The sequence below is a fragment of the Hyperolius riggenbachi genome, chromosome 2, assembly GCF_040937935.1.
Source record: "Hyperolius riggenbachi isolate aHypRig1 chromosome 2, aHypRig1.pri, whole genome shotgun sequence".
Lineage (NCBI taxonomy): Eukaryota > Metazoa > Chordata > Amphibia > Anura > Hyperoliidae > Hyperolius > Hyperolius riggenbachi.
In genome coordinates this window covers 68,217,515-68,243,409 of record NC_090647.1, presented here as the reverse complement: position 1 = coordinate 68,243,409, position 25,895 = coordinate 68,217,515, and the positions used below count along the sequence as shown (strand labels likewise).

The 25,895-nt window shown below is 45.0% G+C and overlaps 1 protein-coding gene across 2 annotated transcripts in view; it reads left to right on the top strand.

Annotated features, from left to right (window-relative positions):
- PDGFD (platelet derived growth factor D) overlaps positions 1-25,895 on the top strand; it is a 511,155-nt gene that overhangs the window by 19,281 nt on the left and 465,979 nt on the right. For both annotated transcript variants that reach the window (XM_068266882.1, XM_068266880.1), the window contains exon 2: positions 7,465-7,698. The gene's annotated coding sequence lies outside the window, so the exon portion shown is untranslated. The remainder of the gene's footprint in view (positions 1-7,464; positions 7,699-25,895) is intronic.

Sequence of the window (25,895 nt, the reverse complement as noted above, 5' to 3'; positions counted from 1 at the left end):
AGTCTGTATGCATGTTGGATTATTATGGCTCTGTACAAATTAACAAAATGACACATCATTGCATTCCTGCAGTTCTGGAGATGTGTTTAGCTTTTAAGGGTAACAATGGTTAATTTGCATATATTCAACAGTAATGCACTGGGTGACATTTTAACCACTTGCCGACCGCATGCTTATACCGTGCGTCGGCAAAGTGGCAGCTGCAGGACCAGCGACGCAGTACTGCGTCGCCAGCTGCAGGCTGATTAATCAGAAAGCAGCCGCTCACGCGAGCAGCTGCTTCCTGTCAAATCACGGCGAGGGGCTCCGTGAATAGCCTGCGGGCCACCGATGGCGGCTCGCAGGCTAAATGTAAACACAAGCGGAAATAATCCGCTTTGTTTACATTGTACGGCGCTGCTGCGCAGCAGCGCCGTAAGGCAGATCGGCGATCCCCGGCCAATCAGCGGCCGGGGATCGCCGCCATGTGACAGGGGACGTCCTGTCACTGGCTGCACAGGACGGATAGCGTCCTGTGCAGCCTCGATCACCGGGGGGGGAGCAGGTAGGAGAGGGAGGGGGGTGAATGTCGCCGCGGAGGGGGGCTTTGAGGTGCCCCCCCCCCCGCCAGCCACACGCAGGCAGGAGAGATCGGACCCCCCCAGCACATCATCCCCCTAGTGGGGAAAAAAGGGGGGTGATCTGATCTCTCTGCCTGCACCCTGATCTGTGCTGGGGGCTGTAGAGCCCACCCAGCACAGATCACATAATACAATGCTGGTCCTTAAGGGGGGGTAAAGGGTGGGTCCCCAAGTGGTTAAGCTCACTCCAACCTGAATTATCGCAAATTCTTTCTGTTTTAAGAAAGCAACCTTTTGTTTTTCTTACACTGTCAATGGCTGGGTTGTTAAACTTTGCACAGTTGGTCACTGGGTGACTGGGATTAATATTCAGAAAAGTGGTTGGAGCCTATAAAAGCCAATCAAAATTCACCTATTGATTTTCACAGGAGTGGAGCCACAGCCAATTAGATTTATTTTATTTCAATGTCAATTATTGATGCCAAAGACCGCAAAGCTCACAAACTAGGTCATGCTTGAGTAATTGTGTGTTAGGATTAGAAAAAGTGGGCAGAGCTAACACTAGCCAATTACATACCCGGGCAACGCCGGGCGACCAGCTAGTATTTATATAAAATAAAGAAAAACCCACTGACATGGAGTTACTATAGATACAAATATATGATTGTTAACTTGAAAACAAAGTTTAATTGAAATGAGCAATGTAACAATCTTTACGGCCGCGCTACAAAGGAAGTACTGAAGCTGGGCAGAATTCAACGCAGGCGCATTGGCCCTTGTAACGATCGTTCTCAGCCGATGTCTGTACACACTATAGTTTTGTAACGATTGTCGGTAGATACGATCTGTCAGGTCGGATATTTCCATCTTCCCGATGTCGTTCGTGTTAATGATCGTTTGGTAAAGTTCTTTCCCCGATTGTCTGAGGAACGATAGTTAATTAGCTGTTTCAAACGACCGTAGTCGTCAGTGTGTACGCAGTAGTGTTGGGCGAACATCTAGATGTTCGGGTTCGGGCCGAACAGGCCGAACATGGCCGCGATGTTCGGGTGTTCGACCCGAACTCCGAACATAATGGAAGTCAATGGGGACCCGAACTTTTGTGCTTTGTAAAGCCTCCTTACATGCTACATACCCCAAATTTACAGGGTATGTGCACCTTGGGAGTGGGTACAAGAGGAAAAAAATTTTAGCAAAAAGAGCTTATAGTTTTTGAGAAAATCGATTTTAAAGTTTCAAAGGGAAAACTGTCTTTTAAATGCGGGAAATGTCTGTTTTCTTTGCACAGGTAACATGCTTTTTGTCGGCATGCAGTCATAAATGTAATACATATAAGAGGTTCCAGGAAAAGGGACCGGTAACGCTAACCCAGCAGCAGCACACGTGATGGAACAGGAGGAGGGTGGCGCAGGAGGAGAAGGCCACGCTTTGAGACACAACAACCCAGGCCTTGCATGAGGACAAGAAGCGTGCGGATAGCAATTTGCATTTTGTCGCCATGCAGTCATAAATGTAATACAGATGAGAGGTTCAATAAACAGGGACCGGAAACGCTAACCCATCACAGATGTTCATTGTTCATGTTACTTGGTTGGGGTCCGGGAGTGTTGCGTAGTCGTTTCCAATCCAGGATTGATTCATTTTAATTTGAGTCAGACGGTCTGCATTTTCTGTGGAGAGGCGGATACGCCGCCGATCTGTGACGATGCCTCCGGCAGCACTGAAACAGCGTTCCGACATAACGCTGGCTGCCGGGCAAGCCAGCACCTCTATTGCGTACATTGCCAGTTTGTGCCAGGTGTCTAGCTTCGATACCCAATAGTTGAAGGGTGCAGATGGATTGTTCAACACAGCTACGCCATCTGACATGTAGTCCTTGACCATCTTCTCCAGGCGATCGGTGTTGGAGGTGGATCTGCACGCTTGCTGTTCTGTGTGCTGCTGCATGGGTGTCAGAAAATTTTCCCACTCCAAGGACACTGCCGATACCATTCCCTTTTGGGCACTAGCTGCGGCTTGTGTTGTTTGCTGCCCTCCTGGTCGTCCTGGGTTTGCGGAAGTCAGTCTGTCGGCGTACAACTGGCTAGAGGAGGGGGAGGATGTCAATCTCCTCTCTAAAGTCTCCACAAGGGCCTGCTGGTATTCTTCCATTTTGACCTGTCTGGCTCTTTCTTCAAGCAGTTTTGGAACATTGTGTTTGTACCGTGGATCCAGAAGGGTATAAACCCAGTAATTGGTGTTGTCCAGAATGCGCACAATGCGTGGGTCGCGTTCAATGCAGTCCTAGGCCGAAGAGGTCATAGCCTAGGGTCACAAAACCTGTTTATTGGGCAATTTCAATGGTGGCGAGTCTGACGTACATAAATCGCAGCAATGGCCGTTAGCAACGTCTGAATCTCACGAAATGTCTCATGCAGGTAGAAGACATATTGTTAGACTTGGGCTCCAAAGATGGGTTCCCTACATCTCTGCAAACCAGAGTTACAGGGCTCCAAATTTGGTAAAATCCCCCATAGGCTTTCATTGGGCCTCCTATTTACAGTTCCAAAATCTCACATCTTTTCAAAGGGCAATTACTCAGCAGTGGCAAATTTTCTAGCATTGTAGGGACCCTTAGGGGGAACATGACTGGTGAGTTTCGGGCCCCTAGGCCGAAGAGGTCATAGCCTAGGGTCACAAAAACCTGTTTATTGGGGCTATTTCAATGGTAGTGATGGTGACGTACATAAATCGCAGCAATGGCCGTTAGCAAAGTCTGAATCTCACGAAATGTCTCATGCAGGTAGAAGACATATTGTTAGACTTGGATTCCAAAGATGGGGTCCCTACATCTCTGCAAACCAGAGTTACAGGGGTCCAAAATTGGTAAAATCCCCCATAGGATTTCATTGGCTCCCTATTTCACTTTCCAAAATCTCACATCTTTTCAAAGGGCAATGGCTCAGCAGTACCAAATTTTCTAGCATTGTAGGGACCCTTAGGGGGAACATGACTGGTGAGTTTCGGGCCCCTAGGCCGAAGAGGTCATAGCCTAGGGTCACAAAAACCTGTTTATTGGGGCTATTTCAATGGTAGTGATGGTGACGTACATAAATCGCAGCAATGGCCGTTAGCAAAGTCTGAATCTCACGAAATGTCTCATGCAGGTAGAAGACATATTGTTAGACTTGGATTCCAAAGATGGGGTCCCTACATCTCTGCAAATCAGAGTTACAGGGGTCCAAAATTGGTAAAATCCCCCATAGGATTTCATTGGCTCCCTATTTCACTTTCCAAAATCTCACATCTTTTCAAAGGGCAATGGCTCAGCAGTACCAAATTTTCTAGCATTGTAGGGACCCTTAGGGGGAACATGACTGGTGAGTTTCGGGCCCCTAGGCCGAAGAGGTCATAGCCTAGGGTCACAAAAACCTGTTTATTGGGGCTATTTCAATGGTAGTGATGGTGGCGTACATAAATCTCAGCCATGGCCGTTAGCAACGTCTGAATCTCACGAAATGTCTCATGCAGGTAGAAGACATATTGTTAGACTTAGATTCCAAAGATGGGGTCCCTACATCTCTGCAAACCAGAGTTACAGGGGTCCAAAATTGGTAAAATCCCCCATAGGCTTTCATTGGGCCTCCTATTTACCGTTCCAAAATCTCACACCATTTCAAAGGGCAATGGCTCAGCAGTGGCAAAACTCACCAGTCATGATCCCCCTAAGGGTCCCTACAATGCTAGAAAATTTGGTACTGCTGAGCCATTGCCCTTTGAAAAGATGTGAGATTTTGGAAAGTGAAATAGGGAGCCAATGAAATCCTATGGGGGATTTTACCAATTTTGGACCCCTGTAACTCTGGTTTGCAGAGATGTAGGGACCCCATCTTTGGAATCCAAGTCTAACAATATGTCTTCTACCTGCATGAGACATTTCGTGAGAGTCAGACTTTGCTAACGGCCATTGCTGCGATTTATGTACGTCACCATCACTACCATTGAAATAGCCCCAATAAACAGGTTTTTGTGACCCTAGGCTATGACCTCTTCGGCCTAGGGGCCCGAAACTCACCAGTCATGTTCCCCCTAAGGGTCCCTACAATGCTAGAAAATTTGCCACTGCTGAGTAATTGCCCTTTGAAAAGATGTGAGATTTTGGAACTGTAAATAGGAGGCCCAATGAAAGCCTATGGGGGATTTTACCAAATTTGGAGCCCTGTAACTCTGGTTTGCAGAGATGTAGGGAACCCATCTTTGGAGCCCAAGTCTAACAATATGTCTTCTACCTGCATGAGACATTTCGTGAGATTCAGACGTTGCTAACGGCCATTGCTGCGATTTATGTACGTCAGACTCGCCACCATTGAAATTGCCCAATAAACAGGTTTTTGTGACCCTAGGCTATGACCTCTTCGGCCTAGGACTGCATTGAACGCGACCCACGCATTGTGCGCATTCTGGACAACACCAATTACTGGGTTTATACCCTTCTGGATCCACGGTACAAACACAATGTTCCAAAACTGCTTGAAGAAAGAGCCAGACAGGTCAAAATGGAAGAATACCAGCAGGCCCTTGTGGAGACTTTAGAGAGGAGATTGACATCCTCCCCCTCCTCTAGCCAGTTGTACGCCGACAGACTGACTTCCGCAAACCCAGGACGACCAGGAGGGCAGCAAACAACACAAGCCGCAGCTAGTGCCCAAAAGGGAATGGTATCGGCAGTGTCCTTGGAGTGGGAAAATTTTCTGACACCCATGCAGCAGCACACAGAACAGCAAGCGTGCAGATCCACCTCCAACACCGATCGCCTGGAGAAGATGGTCAAGGACTACATGTCAGATGGCGTAGCTGTGTTGAACAATCCATCTGCACCCTTCAACTATTGGGTATCGAAGCTAGACACCTGGCACAAACTGGCAATGTACGCAATAGAGGTGCTGGCTTGCCCGGCAGCCAGCGTTATGTCGGAACGCTGTTTCAGTGCTGCCGGAGGCATCGTCACAGATCGGCGGCGTATCCGCCTCTCCACAGAAAATGCAGACCGTCTGACTCAAATTAAAATGAATCAATCCTGGATTGGAAACGACTACGCAACACTCCCGGACCCCAACCAAGTAACATGAACAATGAACATCTGTGATGGGTTAGCGTTTCCGGTCCCTGTTTATTGAACCTCTCATCTGTATTACATTTATGACTGCATGGCGACAAAATGCAAATTGCTATCCGCACGCTTCTTGTCCTCATGCAAGGCCTGGGTTGTTGTGTCTCAAAGCGTGGCCTTCTCCTCCTGCGCCACCCTCCTCTTGTTCCATCACGTGTGCTGCTGCTGGGTTAGCGTTACCGGTCCCTTTTCCTGGAACCTCTTATATGTATTACATTTATGACTGCATGCCGACAAAAAGCATGTTACCTGTGCAAAGAAAACAGACATTTCCCGCATTTAAAAGACAGTTTTCCCTTTGAAACTTTAAAATCGATTTTCTCAAAAACTATAAGCTCTTTTTGCTAAATTTTTTTTTCCTCTTGTACCCACTCCCAATGTGCACATACCCTGTAAATTTGGGGTATGTAGCATATAAGGAGGCTTTACAAAGCACGAAAGTTCGGGTCCCCATTGACTTCCATTATGTTCGGAGTTCGGCCATGTTCGGCCCGAACCCGAACATCTAGATGTTCGCCCAACACTACACGTGACCCGTTCGGCCAATCACAGCGCTAGCCGAACGTTCGGGTAACGTTCGGCCATGCGCTCTTAGTTCGGCCATATGGCCGAACAGTTTGGCCGAACACCATCAGGTGTTCGGCCGAACCCGAACATCACCCGAACAGGGTGATGTTCTGCAGAACCCGAACAGTGGCGAACACTGTTCGCCCATCACTAGTACGCAGCATAAAAGTATTCGAGGCAGAGGATCAGCAGGACAGCCAAATTATAGTAGCCTCCACATACCTCCACATTCATTTAAACTAATGGAAATGATGGTGACAGTTTCCACTGATGTGATCTGATTGTGGCGCGATTTTCTCCCAAATGCAATCGTCACATTTTGGCTGCGAATAATCTCTTTATGCTTTGTATAGACGCCCAATTGCAGTAGTGGAAATTAGGAAGAAATGCCATACCATTGCAGTGTGATTGCGATCATGTTTCCTAGTGGGAAAAAAAACGCTTAGTATATACAGTATGGAATCATAATATAGGCCCAGTGCACACCTAAACCACTAGCAGATCCTCAAAACGCTAGAGGTTTTTTGAAGCAGATTTTCAGAGTGATTCTAGGCATGATTAGAGAGGTTTTCTAAACATGCCTAGTGTTTTCTGGAGCGTTTTTGTGAAGCAGATTTCATTTATTGTTCCAGTAAAACTGTTACTGAACAGATTCTGTAACAAAAACGCCTGGAAAACCGCTGTGATCTTGCGTTTTTCAGAGCTTTTCCTATACTTTACATTGAGGCAGAAAAGCTTCTGCAAACCACAAAAGTGCTGCAGGACCACGTTTGCGGTTTGCTAAAAACCTCAAACCGCTGGTGTGCACCAGCCCTTTGAAATACATTAGTCAAGCATTTTCACAGGCAGAAGCAGTTTGTGAAACGCTTCAAAAACCGCTCGGTGTGCTCCAGGCCTAACGGATTAGGATAATTACTATTTGTAATGACTAAAATTTAAAAATAAGTCTGCCTCCATATCCCGCTCACTTCAGGTTCCCTTCAACGCAGCAGGGTCATCCATACTATGCCAGGAAAAAAATAATACTTGATCTACTTACATAACAAATGTATTGTACTGTCCACGTTTTAATTTCAGTGAATGTTATATAGTAAATAAAGATAATTCTGTTTCTGACATTTGCTATTTTTATTCCCTCTGACTGAAGCCAATCCTGATGTCATTTCCTCTCTTATTTTTTTCTCCTAGATTCTGCACTGTCATAGCTTGCTTGCTTTGTAAACATGTGAGCACAAACATGGATCAGATTTCAGCAGCTTCACGGTGAACTGCCCTCAACCAGTCAGTGAGGAGCAGGCATGTGGAAAAGTGATGACAAGCTTCCTTCTCGGCAGCAATGTACCAAATACAGCGAGGCTGACTGAGATAAGATTTATTACAGCAGAAACATTTCTGAATAGATTGGAGTGCTTGCACTGCAGGGTAAGGTTCCAGGCTGCATAATGAACACAGAGAAGTGAGTGGGTAAATGGAATTTCATTTTGTGTCTGACAATCCCTCTTTAACATTTAAAGGGGTTCTGTGGGGGTTGTGGAAGAGAAAAACTGACACTTACCTTGGGCTTCTATCAGCCCCGTGCAGCGGTAATGTCCTACGCCGTCCTCCTCCCATCTGCCGTTCTCCGCCGCCGGCCCCGGTCTAAGCGGCATGGGATCCAACTGCGGCTGCGCTAGAGTGGCCGCGCACCCGCTCACTTCCGCCTGCGTCATCGGAAGCTTACTGCGCAAGCGCAGTACAAGGCTCCTTGTACTGCGCCTGCGCAGTAAGCCTCAGATGACGCGAGCGGAGGCACGGCAACACGCTTTATTCGTCTGTATGTCAGACGAATAATAGCCCGGTGCCGGCTGCGGGGAACGGCGGATGGGAGCAGGACGTCGTGGGACATTACCGCTGCACGGGGCTGATAGAAGCCCAAGGTAAGTGGCAGTTTTTATCTTCAGAAACCCCCACAGAACCCCTTTAAAAAATAAAACACTTTTTGTGCTCAAACTAATATATGCAGTAAGAAAAACTGAAAACGTTGTGCAGCTACTCCTTTTTTTTACAACACAATCCTAAAATTGGATCAATCATTTTGAGATATGACCAGCGTGACTCAAACACTTGGGAAGAGCTGATGTATATTCTGACTCATTAGGACCAAATCTTTTTATTACCGTTCTAAGTTACTCGGACAATCTACAGCGGCAATTAGAAGAGTCTTCATAAAACACGCCACCAGAAAGTAGATGTTTGCAGAAGCTGGTGGGATTAACGCAGATGAAATGCTCCTTGTTTGAAAGGATTATGATTTTTCATATTGGAGTTTAAAGAAAAAGAATGATTTAACTACAGCAGCACGATTACACATAACACCTACATGCTCAGAGGTAGCAAGATGTTAATATTCACATTTATTCCCGCAACAAGAGTGAAGACAGAAGAAGCTTACGAGGGCAGGCCACCCGACAGCAATCCTTGATCGCTCCTCAATGATGAATGTTGTTAGAATGTCATTTGTAGGCTCTAATGAGGAGGAATGCTACTATTTTTCTCCTTTTATAGCTGACAATGTGATTATATTTACTGTACTATGGAACGTTGTACTGTGGATAAACAAAATATAATGATGACAACAGTTCTGTTGTTACTTGTAACTTTATCACAGAAGAAAAATACCTTTATACAGGGGCATTCCTGCCATTGGGCACCAGGAACGTGGTGCACCGGGTGACAGACAGGAGTTGGGTGTCGCCAAGGCCTCCCACAGAGGCCATAAGCAGGAGGGGGAAGCAGGGTAAGAAGGAGGGGCAGCAGGGACAGTGGCGAGGAGGGGTGCCAGACCCCCCCCCCCTCCCTCACCTGGGTTCCCTCCTTCTATCGCTTTCCCCTTCAGATATGCGGCGGCAGACAGGAGCAGTGGGAGAGGAATTAATCACCTGCTGCCTGCGTTCCAGGCGCTGCCCCTCCTGCCAAGCTTCCCCGGGGCCAACTATGCTATCTATACTGGGGGCAACAATACTACTTATACTGGGGCAACTATGTCACTTATTCTGGGGACAACTATACTAGATATACTGGGGCAATTATACTATCTACACTTGGGGCAACTATACTAGCTACACAGGGGGCAACTATACTACCTACACTGAGGGCAACTATACTACCTACACTGGGGGCAACTATGCTAGCTATACTGAGGCAACTACACTAGCTATAGTGGGGCAACTATACTACCTTCACTGGGGGCAACTATACTACCTCCACTGTGGGTAACTATACTAGCTACACTGGTGGCAACTATATTACCTACACTGGGGGAAACTATACTACCTACACTACTAGGGGCAACTATACTAGCTATACTGGGGCATCCATACTACCTATACTGGGGCAACTATATTAGCTACCTATACTGGGGGCAACTTTACTACCTATACTAGGCCAACTTTATGTGGGGCAACTATGCTACCTATACTGGGGTAACTATATTATGTATACTGGGGGCACCTGTACCTGGCATTACCCGTCATGGCATGCTTAGCATGCCACACTCGCTCCTTTCCTTTTAGGGGGCATGAGGGGGAGTGTCTTTTAATACCCAACACTGGGTGTCAAATGCCCAAGGTACACCACTGCCTTTATATATTAAGCTTCATACAGGAATGTTTTTTACACCCTTCCACCCTCCACCTAATCAAGGCCGGAATCATACTTTTTCTGCCCTTAGGCAAAGTATGTTGGGGCTCCCCTTTTTTGTGCTATAGTGCCCTCAATTCCATATGCAGCCCTGTCTTCCATGTGTATCATCCATGTACTGCAGCACATTATTTCATGTACAGCTCCCTAGAGCATCCGTTTACCTTTTTCAAGTGTTGATCCTCATGTTCAGCCTCCTCTTCAATGTATAGAAACCCCTCTTTCATGTCCAGCCGCCCATTGGGCTGCAGCCACCCAAGGTCCTGGCCTCTGTGGCCTTTTAAAAAATACAGCCCTGCACCTAATACAATGAAGGCAGGGGGTAGAACAGAGAACCAGCACCAAATGCAGCAGGGAGAGAGCCTTCCTACACTCTGAGGACACATGGTGCATGCTTTTCTATAACCCAATTGGCAACCACGAAGAGAGAAAGAGAAAAGCAAGGTACTGCTCCATTAAAAGCCCTTTATTGCAGTGTGAGTTGATACAGGACAAATGGGGGGTGAGAGTGGACCAGACAACTGTTTTTCGCAACCTCTTCATTTAATCTTTTCAGGCAGTAAACAGGTGAGCAAAAAAGATCGCCATCTTATATACACATGTGTAAGGACCGTCACACTTACCAAGTCCGCGCTGATCAGCGTGAAACGCAACACCGTCTCCTGTACTTATGAGATGGAGCGCCTCCTCCTTCTAGGGAAAACACTTGAGTGGCTCTAGCCTGTTGGTGAGCCGCGGGTCTCCTCACCTTCAAGCTCAAGCGCTGCTGCGGTCATCCACGTTAGCATGGGGGGGGGCATATAGTTGCTATGGCAATCATCCGGGATTCTATGTAATACAACTTACATTGGAGGCTCCCAGTTCGTGCCCTCATCCCCTTAATACTCACTATATTGTCTCAACACACCAGTGATAAGTTCACTCTGACGGAAGAGGTAAATGTGGGCGATGGAGGCACTATGGACGTTTGGGTGCCCCATAGGCACCATGTCGATATCACAAATCAATAAAAAGTGTGGCTACAAAAATTCACTGTCTATGGGGTTGGTGGCTTGGTAGTAGGTTAGGTTTAGGTATCTGTTAGGCGTGGTAGTGGGAGGGCTCTGTGTGAGAATAAGGTTGGGTTTAGCGATAGCAAAATATCTGTAAAATTGGCTAATATTTTACTAGCGGAATTACCACTGTAAAATAGTAGAATAATTTGACCGATATTCTGCTAGCAGCTATTTCCAGCTCTCAAATTTCTCTCCCATTATGTGTATATGCCACAATTATGAATTCCTTCTCACCCCTCCCGCTTTGTGGTGTCCCATCATGCACTGCAGTGTTGGCCCTCCTACCCCCTCCATAGGACCAGAATGCATCACTATCTGTATAGAGCTCAGCTGCAAATCATAGCCTAAGAAAGCAAATCATGATCCCAGCTGTTGACAGTAAGTGTGCATGTGTACGCACCTTAACTGGTACCCAGGCCCGGATTTACCTCACCGGAGCCTATAGGCACAGATGTCCTGGTACCCTAGACTACACCCTCCATGAACCTACAAACACCCACCAAACTGCACTGCAAGTGTGCTGGCTGTGCCAGCTGTCACTCCCTTACATTATTAGTATTAGGTAGCTAGAAGTAAACTCAATAGTAAATAGCTAGAGGTGCCCCCAAGTATTAGGTAGCCAGAGGAACCTCAGTATTATGTAGCTAGAGGTGCTCCTGACAGAAGGGAGATCTCATCAGTGGAATGCAGAGAGCTGGGTGAGTAACCTCTCATTTATACTCTCATCAGGACTCCGGATAGGGAGGGAGGGAGGGCGAAAAACATTCAGAGAGGGAGGACCAGAGGATACAGAGAGAAGTCTCATTAGGATCCAGAGGCCTCCTTCTCCTTACGCAACAGCATAATAACCTTGGCCCTTTTCCACTGCACAGCTGAATCGCAAAATTGCAAATCGCTAGTGATTTCTAAATTGGTACGGTTGTTACTTTATCATAGAAATCATGAGAAGTATTTTCCACTATAGTAATTCAATTTGCAAATCGCAAATCGCAATCGCTTTCTGGAGCGATTTAAAGAGGGATAATGCAATGCAAATGAAAAGTAGCAATCGCAATCGCATAACAAAATGCATGAAAAATCGCAATCGGTGGCATTTGTGATTAAAGAAAAACATTTCTTTGTTACTGCTGATACAAATCCTACAGTAAATCTGCTGTGTTTCTATTTCCTGCTTTCATGGAAGCAGATATATTATTAATATCCTGTGTTTGCCAATTAGCTGCTCTGTCATGGCAGAAGATATTCCAGAGCTGAAACACCTGAAGAGATCAAATTATGGTGGTGATTAATCACAGATGAGGGGAAATTAGACAGGCTGAACTCTCTAAGTACATACAGGTTGCATTACTCTATGTTTTCCGTCTGTCCTGTGCAATAGTTCAAGACCACTTATAAGTATGTGTTTCTGAACTAGGGGTGTAACAATAGGACCTGCAAGGGATGCAGCTGCAGGGGGGCCCAGAAGCCACAGGGGGTCCTGTCCTGGGAGACTGACAACTAAGGGCAAGGAGAGAAAAAACGTTCTGCTCTTTGCACAATTGTTCTAATGACTGCCTCTGCTCAGCCACTGATAACGAATCATACAAAGTTTTGTAGACAAAGATTTGTAGACTGTCCCTCCTCAGTGTGCAGAAGGAGGAGGCCCCATCCAAAGTTTTGCAGGGGGGCCCAGTGATTTCTAGTTACACCCCTGTTCTGAACCCAAGCTTTAGCTTGGGTTCTCTTTAAGTTTATTTATGTTCTCCACCATCCTCCAATGCATCATACCTATTTTCCTCATCAAATATTCTTGACAACTCTCCTTAAGAATTGAAGGGCCCGGAATGGGGAGCATTAGCATTCAGTAATCTTGATAAAGAACTTCAGAATACTTTTAATGACTTTTCCCAGTCAATTTGTCTCATCATCTTCTCACACCATCATTATATGGTAATTCTGCATAACGCTTTAACGTATCTCACAACTTCAGAGCCTATACCGGAAGCCACGGCGGCGGAATGACTAATGGATAAAGGTTATTGCAGTTATTAATGTTGCAGAACCCTTCCCTTGACAAGTGGCTGCATTTAGATCAAACCTCTAACAAATCATTTGCCATTAGGCTGGTGATGAGAGAGAGCTCTTGTCAGATGCATATTTGCACAGTTTCTGGAAACTGACAATGGTCAAACGTACAGCAGCTATACATAGAATGTGGGATGGGGATAAAATAGACTATATATAGCTCTCTTCTTTATGCTGGATACACACGGTGCGTTCGTGCACTCGATTTTCCCGTCGATTCCCGTCGATTCGTTTATTTCCAACATGTCCGATTTGGATTTCGATGGATCGTTAGGTCGATTCGGCATACTTTGCATGCGAATCGACCTAATGATCCATCGAAATCCAAATCGGACATGTTGGAAATAAACGAATCAACGGGAATCGACGGGAAAATCGAGTGCACGAACGCACCGTGTGTATCCAGCATTAGACACAAAATTTAAAGTGTACCCGAGGTGGTGCATGGGGAAGGGGGGGGGGGGGTCAGATGGGACACAGAGGCATGTTCCCTGGTCTATGAAATGCCTCTGCTTCCGCTGTGCGCCGCTCTCTGCCCCCCTGCACCGCGCTGTCACCCCCCCTGAAATTGCCAACATGCAGCTTGTCCACAATCTCAAGGGGAAGGGGCGTCTCTTGCAGGAGAGGGACTCCTACAAAACGCCCACTAGGGGCATTCCTTATGCCCCTTCCTCAGCTCTCATTGGGCAGCTCTCCCCCTCCTCTGCCACTCCCCCACCTCCCTGCACTCTGCTCTGTGATGAGAAACACAGAGCAGAGATTTCAGCATCATGACCTCAGAGGTCGCTAAAAGTATAGGATTCCTGGCCACAGGAGCAGCGGAGAGTGGCAGCAATTGAGGCTACCTGATCCGGCTAGCCCTCCGGGTCAGGTAGCTTGTTTTTATTTTTTAAGAAAAATGCCCACCTCAGGTTCACTTTCCCTCCCTCACACTCCCTTAATGCAGTGTTTCTAAATGAGATGGGCCTTTTGGGAGGTCCAGGGGAATGGTAATAAGATGACATCATCATACTCTACAAGGGGCAGAAGTGGCACTTCTCAAGTACGCATACCCAGAGCAGAAACAGAAGTGGAAGTAGGTTCAGAGTGCTTTAGTCTACATCGATGTCCAGTGAAATGGTTGAAGTTGAAATTAGTTGGGTGCGAGAATGAGTGGGGCTATTGGGGGGGTTCACAGTTAGTCAGGAGAGGCAGGAGGGGTGAGAAAAATGATATAGAAAATGTGCTGTGAGGAATAATTCTATTAATAATTGGTTTTTAGGTGCCCTGTTTGGGATTATAGCTTGTCATGTTATTTAACTGTATAAACTCTCTAAACTTGGGTATTATGATTATAACAAAAGTCCATTCATGAAAGGCTCGGAAAGTCAAAGGTGTAATAAATAACTAATGATCTGTCCTTTTGTTTCCTTGTAAAAATCTCCCTACAGCAGGAAGGGAATTGGCCATCTCATAGTTACATAGTTAGTTTGGATGAAAAAAGCATGAAATAGCGGCGTGAGGAAAATGGGCGCGGCGGGAAACTGATATAAGTGTGAAGGATAAATGCCGTTGTGAATTGTATGCCAAATAAAAACAAAAACATATTTACGGTGGTAATGATGATAGTAATACACAGGTAAATGCTACCCTGCTCTCACACAGAGCCTTCCAATGTCTCCACCCCCCTTCCTGGTGCTTAGCCTTAAAACCCCCCATTCCTGATGCCTAACCGACATCTGGAAATTGTTTTGGTCAGTGTGGGACTATTTCTCGCATTTGGATTGAGGAAGCTCTTGTCTGTATGGCTGAATATAGGAAGAGAACCTCACTTTTTCAGGCCAAATAAAGTGCAATCCAATAGATTCAGCCAAACAAACGGTGCCTCTATTTTTAAATAACAAATGACAATTTATTATGCACTGGCAACACGTTTCGTGAGATGGGGACGTTGATCGCCTCCTTAACCTCCCTGGCAGTCTATTAAAACCGCCAGGGGGCAGCGCAGCACTTTAAAAAAAAATTTAATCATGTAGCTAGCCTAGCGCTAGCTACATGATAGCCGCTGTGCAGCGGCATCCCCCCACCCCCTCCGATTGCCTCCAGCGATCAGCGCAAGCTTCCCCCATCTCCATGGCGATGACCGTCATTGACGTCATCGACGTTGTGACGTCATTGGGAGTCCTGATCCACCCCTCAGCGCTGCCTTATGCTGATAGACCAGGCTGCGCAAGGGGTCTGGGGAGGGCTCGGCGGGTAGCGGCAAATTGGCACGGAGCAGTGGCGATCGGGAAGTACACGCAGCTAGCAAAGTGCTAGATACGTGTACCCAAAAAAAAAAATTATACAAATCGGCCCAGCAGGGCCTGAGAAATCCTCCTGCGCGGCATAGCCCGACCTTAGGTCGCACTTACTGCCATGGAGGTTAAAGGGACTCGGAGCACCTCTCATGGGCATGCCTTTAAGACTCAGACCAGTACTGCAAAGTACTTAAAGATGCATACCTTCCTGTAGCTTGTGCTCTCCTCTTTCATTTGACGCCTGGATCGCCATTCTACACCAAACAGTTTTTGTTCGATTTCAATTTAAAAATCGCTGCTGACATCTTGGCAATGTTATTACTTCTGGGTCACCCCTGTCTTCTCGGTTAGAGAAGTGCATCAATGAATGAAGCAGGAAGAGGAAGTGACACACATGGCCATTGCAAGAGGCTCCTCCAGAGGGGTCACAGCACGACTTTGTTGGAAGTCGTCTGTCTTAAAGGCATGTCCATGAGAGGTGCTCAGAGTCCCTTTAATGATCTATAGTATCGGAGACTTCAGATTGTACCAATCGGGACATTTTTAGTTAAGGGGAACTGCCAGGAGCAAATCCTTCTTTTCTGGTTCCTAAGTTTTATATTTTTTCACATTTGATATATTTGGTCTCAGCGCTATATGACATTGTAGAATGTACTTAGTTGCCCTGGAGAGAATAGTTTTTTTTTAATAACCAAAAAAGTTTAGTTAACCTTTAAATAAGAGAGCAAAGTAACTGCAGTAGTGTCCAAAAAAAAAAGTCTAAAAACAGAATTTGCCAAGTGTCTGTATTTCATTCGTCATATTCACTCCCGCTTTGTAGTGTGATTTGTTTTCACTTGGGAATAAAAATAGAAGCAGATTGATGAAATGTAAAGTTAGCAAACTTCCCGGGAATGTTTGATGGTGATCCAGAATGTGGATAGCCAGACGGCCGGGGAGACCAGGCACAAGGTCAGCCAATGGAAATGTCAAGTGATGGATAAGCTACATAAACATTGGGTGCTGACGGAAACGTTCGCGCTGCAGCGTGAATAAATGACTGGCCGTACTAATGAGGAGAGAGGGAAAATTCTGCTCCTTAATACAGTACTTTATGTGCTTTTTATATATACGGCATTACTATTCCATGTGCCTATAGAATTTACAGTATATTAATTGGTTCCTTTAAAGGAGTTATCAGCCGTTTTTAAAGAAAATAAGTGCTACTTACCCGGGGCTTCGTCCAGTCCCAAGCTGCCAGCATGTCCCTCGCCGCAGCTCTGCCGTCAGCCGTTCGCCGCAACTGCCTCCCGGTTACCGGCGATGACGTCAGGACGACCTCCAGGTCGGCCTGTACTGCACGTGCCCTGCACGAGCGGCGCGCATGCGCAGAACTCCTGGCCTGCGCAGTACGCTCCTGTCCATGTGGCGGTGATTGATAACGCTGCTCGCGCAGGAGCAGTACAGGCTGACCCGGAGGTCGTTCTGACGTCGTCGCCGGGGACCTGGGAGGCAGCTGAGGCGAATGGCTAACGGCAGAGTTGTGGCGAGGGACATGCTGGGAGCTTGGGGCTGGACGAAGCCCCGGGTAAGTAGCACTTATTTTCGTTGAGGGAGGCCGGGCAGCGGGCGGTTCAGCAGTAGTACGGTACTACTGCTGAACCGCCCGCTGCCCGGCCTCCCTCAACGCGTCACTCTCCGGACTCCTCCTCCTCAGTCACTCACTAAACAGTGCCGCCCACTGCCAGCCACCCACTACCACCAGACCGGTACTGTTTTACTTCATTAAACTTTTGTATGGGGTAGCGGGCAGAGGGGGGAGCGCTAGCGGAGGGGGTGGGGGGAATTTCCGACCCCCCCCCCGCGATTGGGGCATGCTCCCCCCTTATGCCTGCGACCCCATAGGGGGGCAGTATTCGGCCGAACAGGGCCCTGTTCGCGGCCATTTAGTAGTTCGGGGCGAACCCGAACTTAAAAGGCCGAACACCATCAGGTGTTCGGCCGAACTCGAACATCACCCGAACAGGGTGATGTTCTGCAGAACCCGAACAGTGGCGAACACTGTTCGCCCAACACTAACCAGTACCAGTTGTTTTAAGTTCAACACCAGTTTTCTTGTGATATATTTTCTGTATTTTAACATAAATGATGAAGTTTTACTTTTGTAATTTTTTTTGTTCTTATCTATCTGTATAAAAGTGCTTACCTGGCAATCTGAAAACTTCTTACACAAAAGAGCATGGTTCAGCTAAGTTCTATTTAGGGAAATGAAAAGACAATGGAAATCAAGATGCATGTAAAAAACATTTCTCTGATTGTTCTACATTCTATTAGCAACCTGTAATAGTATAAATGGCATTGATAGAGACCTGCAAAGTCTCTGTGGCTGCTTTACATGTTTTTTAAGGAACAATAATAAAAAAAGTGAGGGGTGATAGGGCACAGAAGGGCACAGCCTCGGTACATATTATTCAGTGCAGAATTTATTAATGCTGCTCCCCTTTAAAAGGAATATTGGTAAACCAATTACCAACACTCTTTTTTCAGTTTTGCTATAGCTCTTGGTGCTTCAGTTGATCTTCCCCGTCCATCACCTATTGATTACTAATTCTCATAGTGCTAATTGTCCTTGTAGATGCCTAATCTCCTGCAATAATGGAGACTTCTTCTTGATGGGTAACCTTAACCTCCCCCAATAATGTAGACTCTTTCTTGATGGCTAACCATAACCTCCCCCAATAATGGAGACTCCTTCTTGATGGCTAACCATAACCTCCCCCAATAATGGAGACTCTTTCTTGATGGCTAATACTAACCTCCCCCAATAATGTAGACTCCTTCTTAATGGCTAACCATAACCTCCCGCAATAATAGAGACTCCCTTTTGATAGTTAACCCTAACCTCTCCAATGACGTAGAAGCCTTTTTGACGGCTAACCCTAACTGCCCCCAATAACAGACACTCCTTGATGGCTAACACTAACCTCCCCCAGTAATGTAGATTCCTTCTTGATGGCTAGCCCTAACCTCCCCAATAATGTAGATTCCTTCTTGATGGCTAACACTAACCTCCCCCAATAATGTAGATTCCTTCTTGATGGCTAGCCCTAACCTCCCCAATAATGTAGATTCCTTCTTGATGGCTAGCCCTAACCTCCCCAATAATGTTGACTCCTTCTTGATGGCTAACACTAACCTCCGCCAATAATGTAGATTCCTTCTTGATGGCTAGCCCTAACCTCCCCAATAATGTTGACTCCTTCTTGATGGCTAAGGGCCCGTTTCCACTAGGGCGAATTCGCATGCGTGGCCTGCATGCGAATTCGCATAGGCAATGAAAGGGACTGTTTCCACTTGTCATTGTTTTCGTGCGTTTTTCTGTGCAGGATTTTTCTGCACGGTAGGGCCTGCAGAATTCGCCTGCGTGAGGAATGCAGGCGAATCGCAGCCCATGTATTTAATAGGGAAAACGCATGTGCGTTTTTTGCCGCGAATTCGCGTGCGAATTCGCATGAAAAGTAATACAAATTGAGTCAGGCAGTGACATGGTTAAATTCGCATAGACCCTGCCTATGCGAAATCGCATGCGATTTCGTCAGCGGTGGAATCCCAGGGATTAGCACCGCACTAGTGGAAACGAGCCCTAACCATAACCTCCCGCAATAATAGAGACTCCCTTTTGATAGTTAACCCGAACCTCTCCAATAATGTAGAAGCCTTCTTGATGGCTAACCCTAACTGCCCCCTATGATAGTGGCTACCCCTGCAGAAAAATCGCAATCACATAAAAATCTACTTCCTCATATTCTGCATAGATCACTAAGAGACTGCAGGTTCAAAGAGGTACACACTCCTGAACGTGCAATTATTATTTATTGGTGAGGGAATGATTTATATACATTTTAATCAATGCTGAATTCATTTTTTATGATTTCAAAACCAGTGTTTCATTCCGCTTTAATGATAAAATTGCTGATATGTTACAATATTAAAGCGGAATATAACCCTGCATTTCAACTTTGCTCTAAAACATTATTTACAGTATATTATATGCAACCAGCATTTTTTTTTTTTACTAGACCAGCATTGGAAGGGTTACACAGGGCTTTAAAGTCCCTAGAGATTTCTGCAGACGCATCCGAACTTCAGTTAGATACTTTTTGTTTACAAATATGTATCTTTTAAGTGTTTATTGTGACTCATCTCTCTCACTGAGAAGGAGCTTGGAGGACAGCCAAAGAGTGTGTAACTGTTTATCAATAGATACATCTAACTAAATAGAATGTAACTATCTGAACGTCTGCACGGAACTTAAAACCTCTGTGTTTAACCCTTCCAATGCTGGTCTAGTAAAAAAAAAATGCTTTTTGCATATAATATGCTGTAAATAATGTTTTAGAGCAAAGTTGAAATGCAGGGTTATATTCCGCTTTAATTACAAATTAAGGATAATTGATGTAAAATTGGGTATCCCAAATAATCTTCTACAATGAAATTGTGGTGAAAACCCTCCCACAGTGTGATGTCATTACCATGGTGTAATGATCGCTGCTGCAGCAGCTATTACTGGAAGTAGTAGTGCTGCAGCTCAGGCAGTTCTGATCTATTTCCATGCAAGCTGCATAGCTTTGTCTGTCTTTCCCTGCTGTCAGCTTGTGACTGATTATCATTCACCTGTGTGGGAATCTGCATGTCTGCTCCCATTGGATGACCTCAGTATAAAGATCTGCTTCCTGCAGGGTTTCCTTGGGTTTTCATAGCTTCAGCTTAAGCCTGCCTTGCTGTCGCTTTAGCCCCCGATCGTGTTTCTTGTTATAAAGATACTTTGCTGGTCTTTGCATCATATATTGGTTCATTGCCAATATATATGCATACCAGCACGTTTATTATTTTCCTTGTATTTGTGTTACGTCGATACATCAGTGTCGCTGATGTATACGTACACGAACTGTTTATATCCTGTGTGCAGTTAGTCAGCTTTCCAGCACGTTTTGGTAGGTTGCGCGTACCGTGACCACCCGTGCTGAGGTAGTTACCCTGCTCCTGGTTCTGTTGGTGGATTGCGTTCATCTCTGCGAAGAGATAACGAATCCTTCTGAATCCTGTTCTGTTACTGTTTGTGGATTGCGTTCATCTCTGCGAAGGGATAACGAATCCTTCTGAATCCTGTTCTGTTACTGTTTGTGGATTGCGTTCATCTCTGCGAAGAGATAACGAATCCTTCTGAATCCTGTTCCCTGTGTTACTCCATTCCTAGTCAGCGTTCCTGCTTATGTCATATATCGGTTCATTGCCGATATATACATATGTTAGTCAGACGTTACAAATAGTTTCATTGATAGCTGTAATTGTAATACGCTAGGAAAACATACTTATTGTATATTTATCTGTGTTACGTTCATCTATCTTAATCCTGCTATTTTCTGACTGTCCTGTCCTGTCTTTGTGAGGCACGCCATCGCCGCATCACATTGGCTGCCTCATTCCAGTCTGTCTGGTTTTGGACGCTTGCTGTCGCTAAGTAGCCGCTAGCTAGCAAGCGTTCATTCTGTCTACCTGTCCTGATCTCCTCAGTTCTGGTTTATGCGCTCAGCGCTACTTTGCGCTGAGACGTTATAACGAAAGCATTGTTTGTGGCTGTCAGATCTGCACCGGCTCTGTGCGCCACAATCTCCTATTGGAGTCAGTCCTCCCCTCCACTATACTAGGGATAGCCTATTTCCTTGTGCTAGTGTGTGTACCTCCTCCACGCCAGCTCATGCGTTGCATGCTGACTGTGGAGAATACACCACCAATCCTTACACATGGCCCTGACGGTTTGCTATCTGTAAACCTTGTTGCGTTGTGGTAAACAACTATCAAGCAAGAAATAAGGCCCCCTGTACAAGAACTCTCAGTAACAAACATTCCGTACAGATCACCTGGCGGAACTAAAGATGTCACCTCCAGTAATAAATGTCAGGATGTAAATCAGGGAGAGGAAAGATTTGGGTGAAACCCAACTGCATAATATCTATATGAATACTGTAAAAAATATTATTATTATTATTATTATTATTATTATTATTATTATTATATTATTTTCAATGCAGTTCCTCTTTAAAGGGAACCCAAGGTGAGAGGTAAATGGAGGCTGCCATATTTATTTCATTGTAAACAATGCAGTTTCCTGGCAGCCCTGTTAATCTTCTGGCATAAGTAGTGTCTGGGCCCGTTTCCACTATAGCGTTGCGGAATCGCCGGCGAATCACCGCAGGCAAATCGCATGCAGGTGCGATTCCGCATGCGTTTTTTGCCACGATTTCGCATGCGATTTCGCATAGGTAAGGCTGTATGCGCATTTAACCATGTCACTGCCTGTGTAAATTAACATTAATACCTATGCGAAATCGCATGCGAAATCGCGGCAAAAAACGCATGGGGAAAATGCATGCGATTTCCCTATTAAATACATTGCGTGCGATTCGCCTGCATTCCACACGCAGTAGAATTCTGAGGGCCCTACCCTGCAGATTTTTTCTGCACAGAAAAACGTGCGGGGAAACGCACAAGTGGAAACAGTCCCATCCACTTGTACTGACTGTGCGAATCCGCATGTGGGCAACGCATGCGGATTCGCGATAGTGGAAACGGGCCCTTAAAACTCTGGAATAAGCATATGGCTAATCCAGTAAAACCGAACTCAGATGAGTCAGAGTACCTGATCTGCTGCATGCTTGTTCAGGGTCTATATGACTAAAAGCATTAGAGACATAGAATGAGGAGGACTGCCAGGCAATGTGTATTGTTTAAAAGGAATTAAATATGGCAGCCTCCATATACCTCTCACCTCGGGTTCCCTTTAAAGAGGAGCTGTCAGCCATACTATCTCAGGAAAAAAACACATGTATAATTAGATAAATACTTGCTCTACTTACATAACATATGTATTGCACTGTCCACGTTATGATTCCTGTGAATTGTATAAAAGAAAAGTAGAGAATCCTATTATAGACAGTTTCCATATTTACTGTGGCTATTTTGAAGCCAGTCATGAAGTAATATCCGCCCTTGGTCTCCTCTGGCTGATTTGCTCGCCCTTCACTATAGAAAGTGCATTGTTTCAGCATGAGAAATACTGGCCAATCAGAAAGGAATAGAGGGGTGGGAGGGGAAAAGAAAGAGAAGGAAAGAGGCTTCAGCCAATCAGGCTGCATTAGTTAAGTCTGAGGGGAAGTAGAGAAGCAAAAAAAGACAACCCAGAATGCTCTGCAACTTCTCTTTTGTGTACCAAATTTTCTGTGTACCAAATAAGAGTCATGTAAACTGGGGAATGATCATTTATCAACAAGAAAAGTAATAGTGATTTTAACCTTTGGATTGCCTGGTTAGCATCCTCATTACGTGTTTACCAGATAAAAATAAAGAATTGATTTTCGATTTTATGCCCGACAGTTACTCTTTAAGGGTTGAGATTTTAAAAAATGTAGTTGTTCCTGTTCTTCTACATTCGCCATGTTATGGCTTGTGGTCTATTTTGACTAATAAAATATGCACCTTTATTATTATTCAGTAGCTTTTCATAACAAATGCCGTTTGTGTGTTCTGCTTATATGCCGCCCACAGGTAGTGCTATGCAGATCCTTCATTTAGAATAATGGGAAGGAATGAGACCTTGGTAAACAGACTTGTTGCCTGTAGCATGGTGTAGGAATAATCAGAGCAGCCCTGTATTGTCTGAGCTGAATATGCAATCCTAAGCATCATAAACCCACATCATAAGCCCACTCAGTGGAGAAATTACCACGCGTTTCCTGAATCATGATGAAATATGGCCATTCAAAGCCCAAATCTTCGTTTGACATTTGGCACCATCAACAATGATTTTGCTTTGTGTAAGAATAATACATTCCCAAGGAAACGCAAACATCCTCTATAGAGACAGATGTCTCACCACAATGACTCCCTTATGCACGCTATGCTTTACTCACATTTTTATTACTATTATTGTATATTTACTGTATATAGCGCTGACATCTCCTAGCACTTTACAGAGTCTATGGACATATCACTAAAGGCAAAGCAGGAGAAAAGGGCGCGGGAACCCTTTTGGAAAAACTGTGCTGCCGTAGGTGCCTATAATAAAAGCCAAAACTAGCGGCAAAGGAAGGTATTTTTTGCGCACTGCGGCGGCCTCTATTGGGCTGCTCCGGGGCCTAAATGTGTTTTTTTTTGCCACAAATTTGCCTTCTTTGCAGTAGGGAATCAGTTTTCGCATGCGTGAAGAAACCTCACTTCTTGAAGCATAAATTTGCACATTGATCCCATTGACTTTCAATAGCTGTTCAGAAAAACAACATGCGTAAAACTCATAGTTACATAGTTACATAGTTATTTTGGTTGAAAAAAGACATATGTCCATCGAGTTCAACCAGTACAAAGTACAACTCCAGCCTGCTCCGCATACAAACACATTAAAAAATAATTTTAATGTGAAAACTGCATGCGAAACAATATTCAGTTTTCTGCAATGATAAGTGTGACCCCTGCATTGGCTGGAGTAACCCATAACCTCCCCGGTGTTTATTAATTTCCCTGCAATTTTTGTAGCTAAAGCAGGACAATTTTTTTTAAAGAGGAACTCCAGTGAAAATAATGTAATAAAAAAGTGCTTCATTTTTACAATAATTATGTATACAGTGGGATGCGGAAGTTTTGGCAACCTTGTTAATCGTCATGATTTTCCTGTATAAATCATTGGTTGTTATGATAAAAAATGTCAGTTAAATATATCATATAGGAGACACACACAGTGATATTTCAGAAGTAAAACAAAGTTTATTGGATTTACAGAAAGTGCGCAATAATTGTTTAAATAACATTAGGCAGGTGCATAAATGTGGGCACTGTTGTCATTTTATTCATTCCAAAACCTTTAGAACTAATTATTGAAATTCAAATTGGCTTGGTAGCTCAGTGACCCCTGACCTACATACACAGGTGAATCCAATTATGAGAAAGAGTATTTAAGGGGGTCAATTGTAAGTTTCCCACCTCTTTTAATTTTCTCTGAAGAGTAGCAACATGGGGGTCTCAAAACAACTCTCAAATGACCTGAAGACAACGATTGTTCACCATCATGGTTTAGGGGAAGGATACAGAAAGCTATCTTAGAGATTTCAGCTGCCTGTTTCCACAGTTAGGAACATATTTAGAAAATGGAAGACCTCAGGCTCAGTTCACGTTAAGGCTCAAAGTGGCAGACCAAAAAAAAATCTCTGATAGACAGAAGCGATGAATGGGGAGAACAGTCAGAGTCAACCCACAGACCAGCACCAAAGACGTACAACATCATCTTTCTGCAGATGGAGTCACTGTGCACCGTTCAACCATTTGGCGCACTTTACGCAAGAGTGATGCAAAGGAAGCCTGTTCTCTGCCCACAGCATAAACAGAGGCGCTTGAGGTATGCAAAAGCACATTTGGACAAGCCAGCTTCATTTTGGAAGAAGGTGCTGTGGACTGATGAAACCAAAATTGAGTTATTTGGGCATAACAAGGAGCATTATGCAAGGAGGAAAAACAACACAGCATTACAAGAAAAACACCTGCTACCTACAGTAAAATATGGTGGTGGTTCCATCATGCTGTGGGGCTGTATGGCCAGTGTAGGGACTGGGAATCTTGTAAAAGTTGAGGGACACATTCCACTCAGTATCAGCAGATTCTGGAGACCAATGTCCAGGAATCAGTGAAAAATCTGAAGCTGTGCCAGGGCTGGATCTTTTCAACAAGACAACGACCCTAAACACTGATCAAAATCCACTAAGATATTCATGCAGAGGAACAAGTACAACATTCTGGAATGGCCATCTCAGTCTTCAGACCTGAATATAATTGAAAATCTGTGGTGTGAGTTAAAGAGAGCTGTCCATGCTCGGAAGCCATCAAACCTGAATGAACTAGAGATGTTTTGTAAAGAGGAATGGTCCAAAATACCTTCAACCAGAATCCAGACTCTCATTGGAACCTACAGGATGCGTTTAGAGGCTGTAATTTCTGCAAAAGGAGGATCTACTAAATATTGATTTCATTTATTTTTTGTGGTGCCCAAATTTATGCACCTGCCTAATTTTGTTTAAACAATTATTGCACCTTTTCTGTACATCCAGTAAACTTCATTTCACTTCTCAAATATCACTGTGTGTGTCTCCTATATGATATATTTAACTGACATTTTTTATTGTAACAACCAACAATTTATACAGGAAAATCATGACAATTAACAAGGTTGTCCAAACTTTCGCATCCCACTGTAAATGTCAGTGTTTGCCCATTGTAAAATCTTTACTCTCCCTAATTTACATTCTGACATTTATCCTATGGTGACATTTTTACTGCTGGCAGGTGATGTCGCTGGAAGGAGACGCTGCTTGCTTTTTTGGCAATTGGAAACAGCTGTTATTTCCCACAATGCAACAAGGCTCCCACAGTGTGATGTCAGGACCTCAGAGCTGTGAGGCGCTGACATCACACTGTGAGAGGGAATTCACCACAATATCGGCCATACAGAGCCCCCTGACGA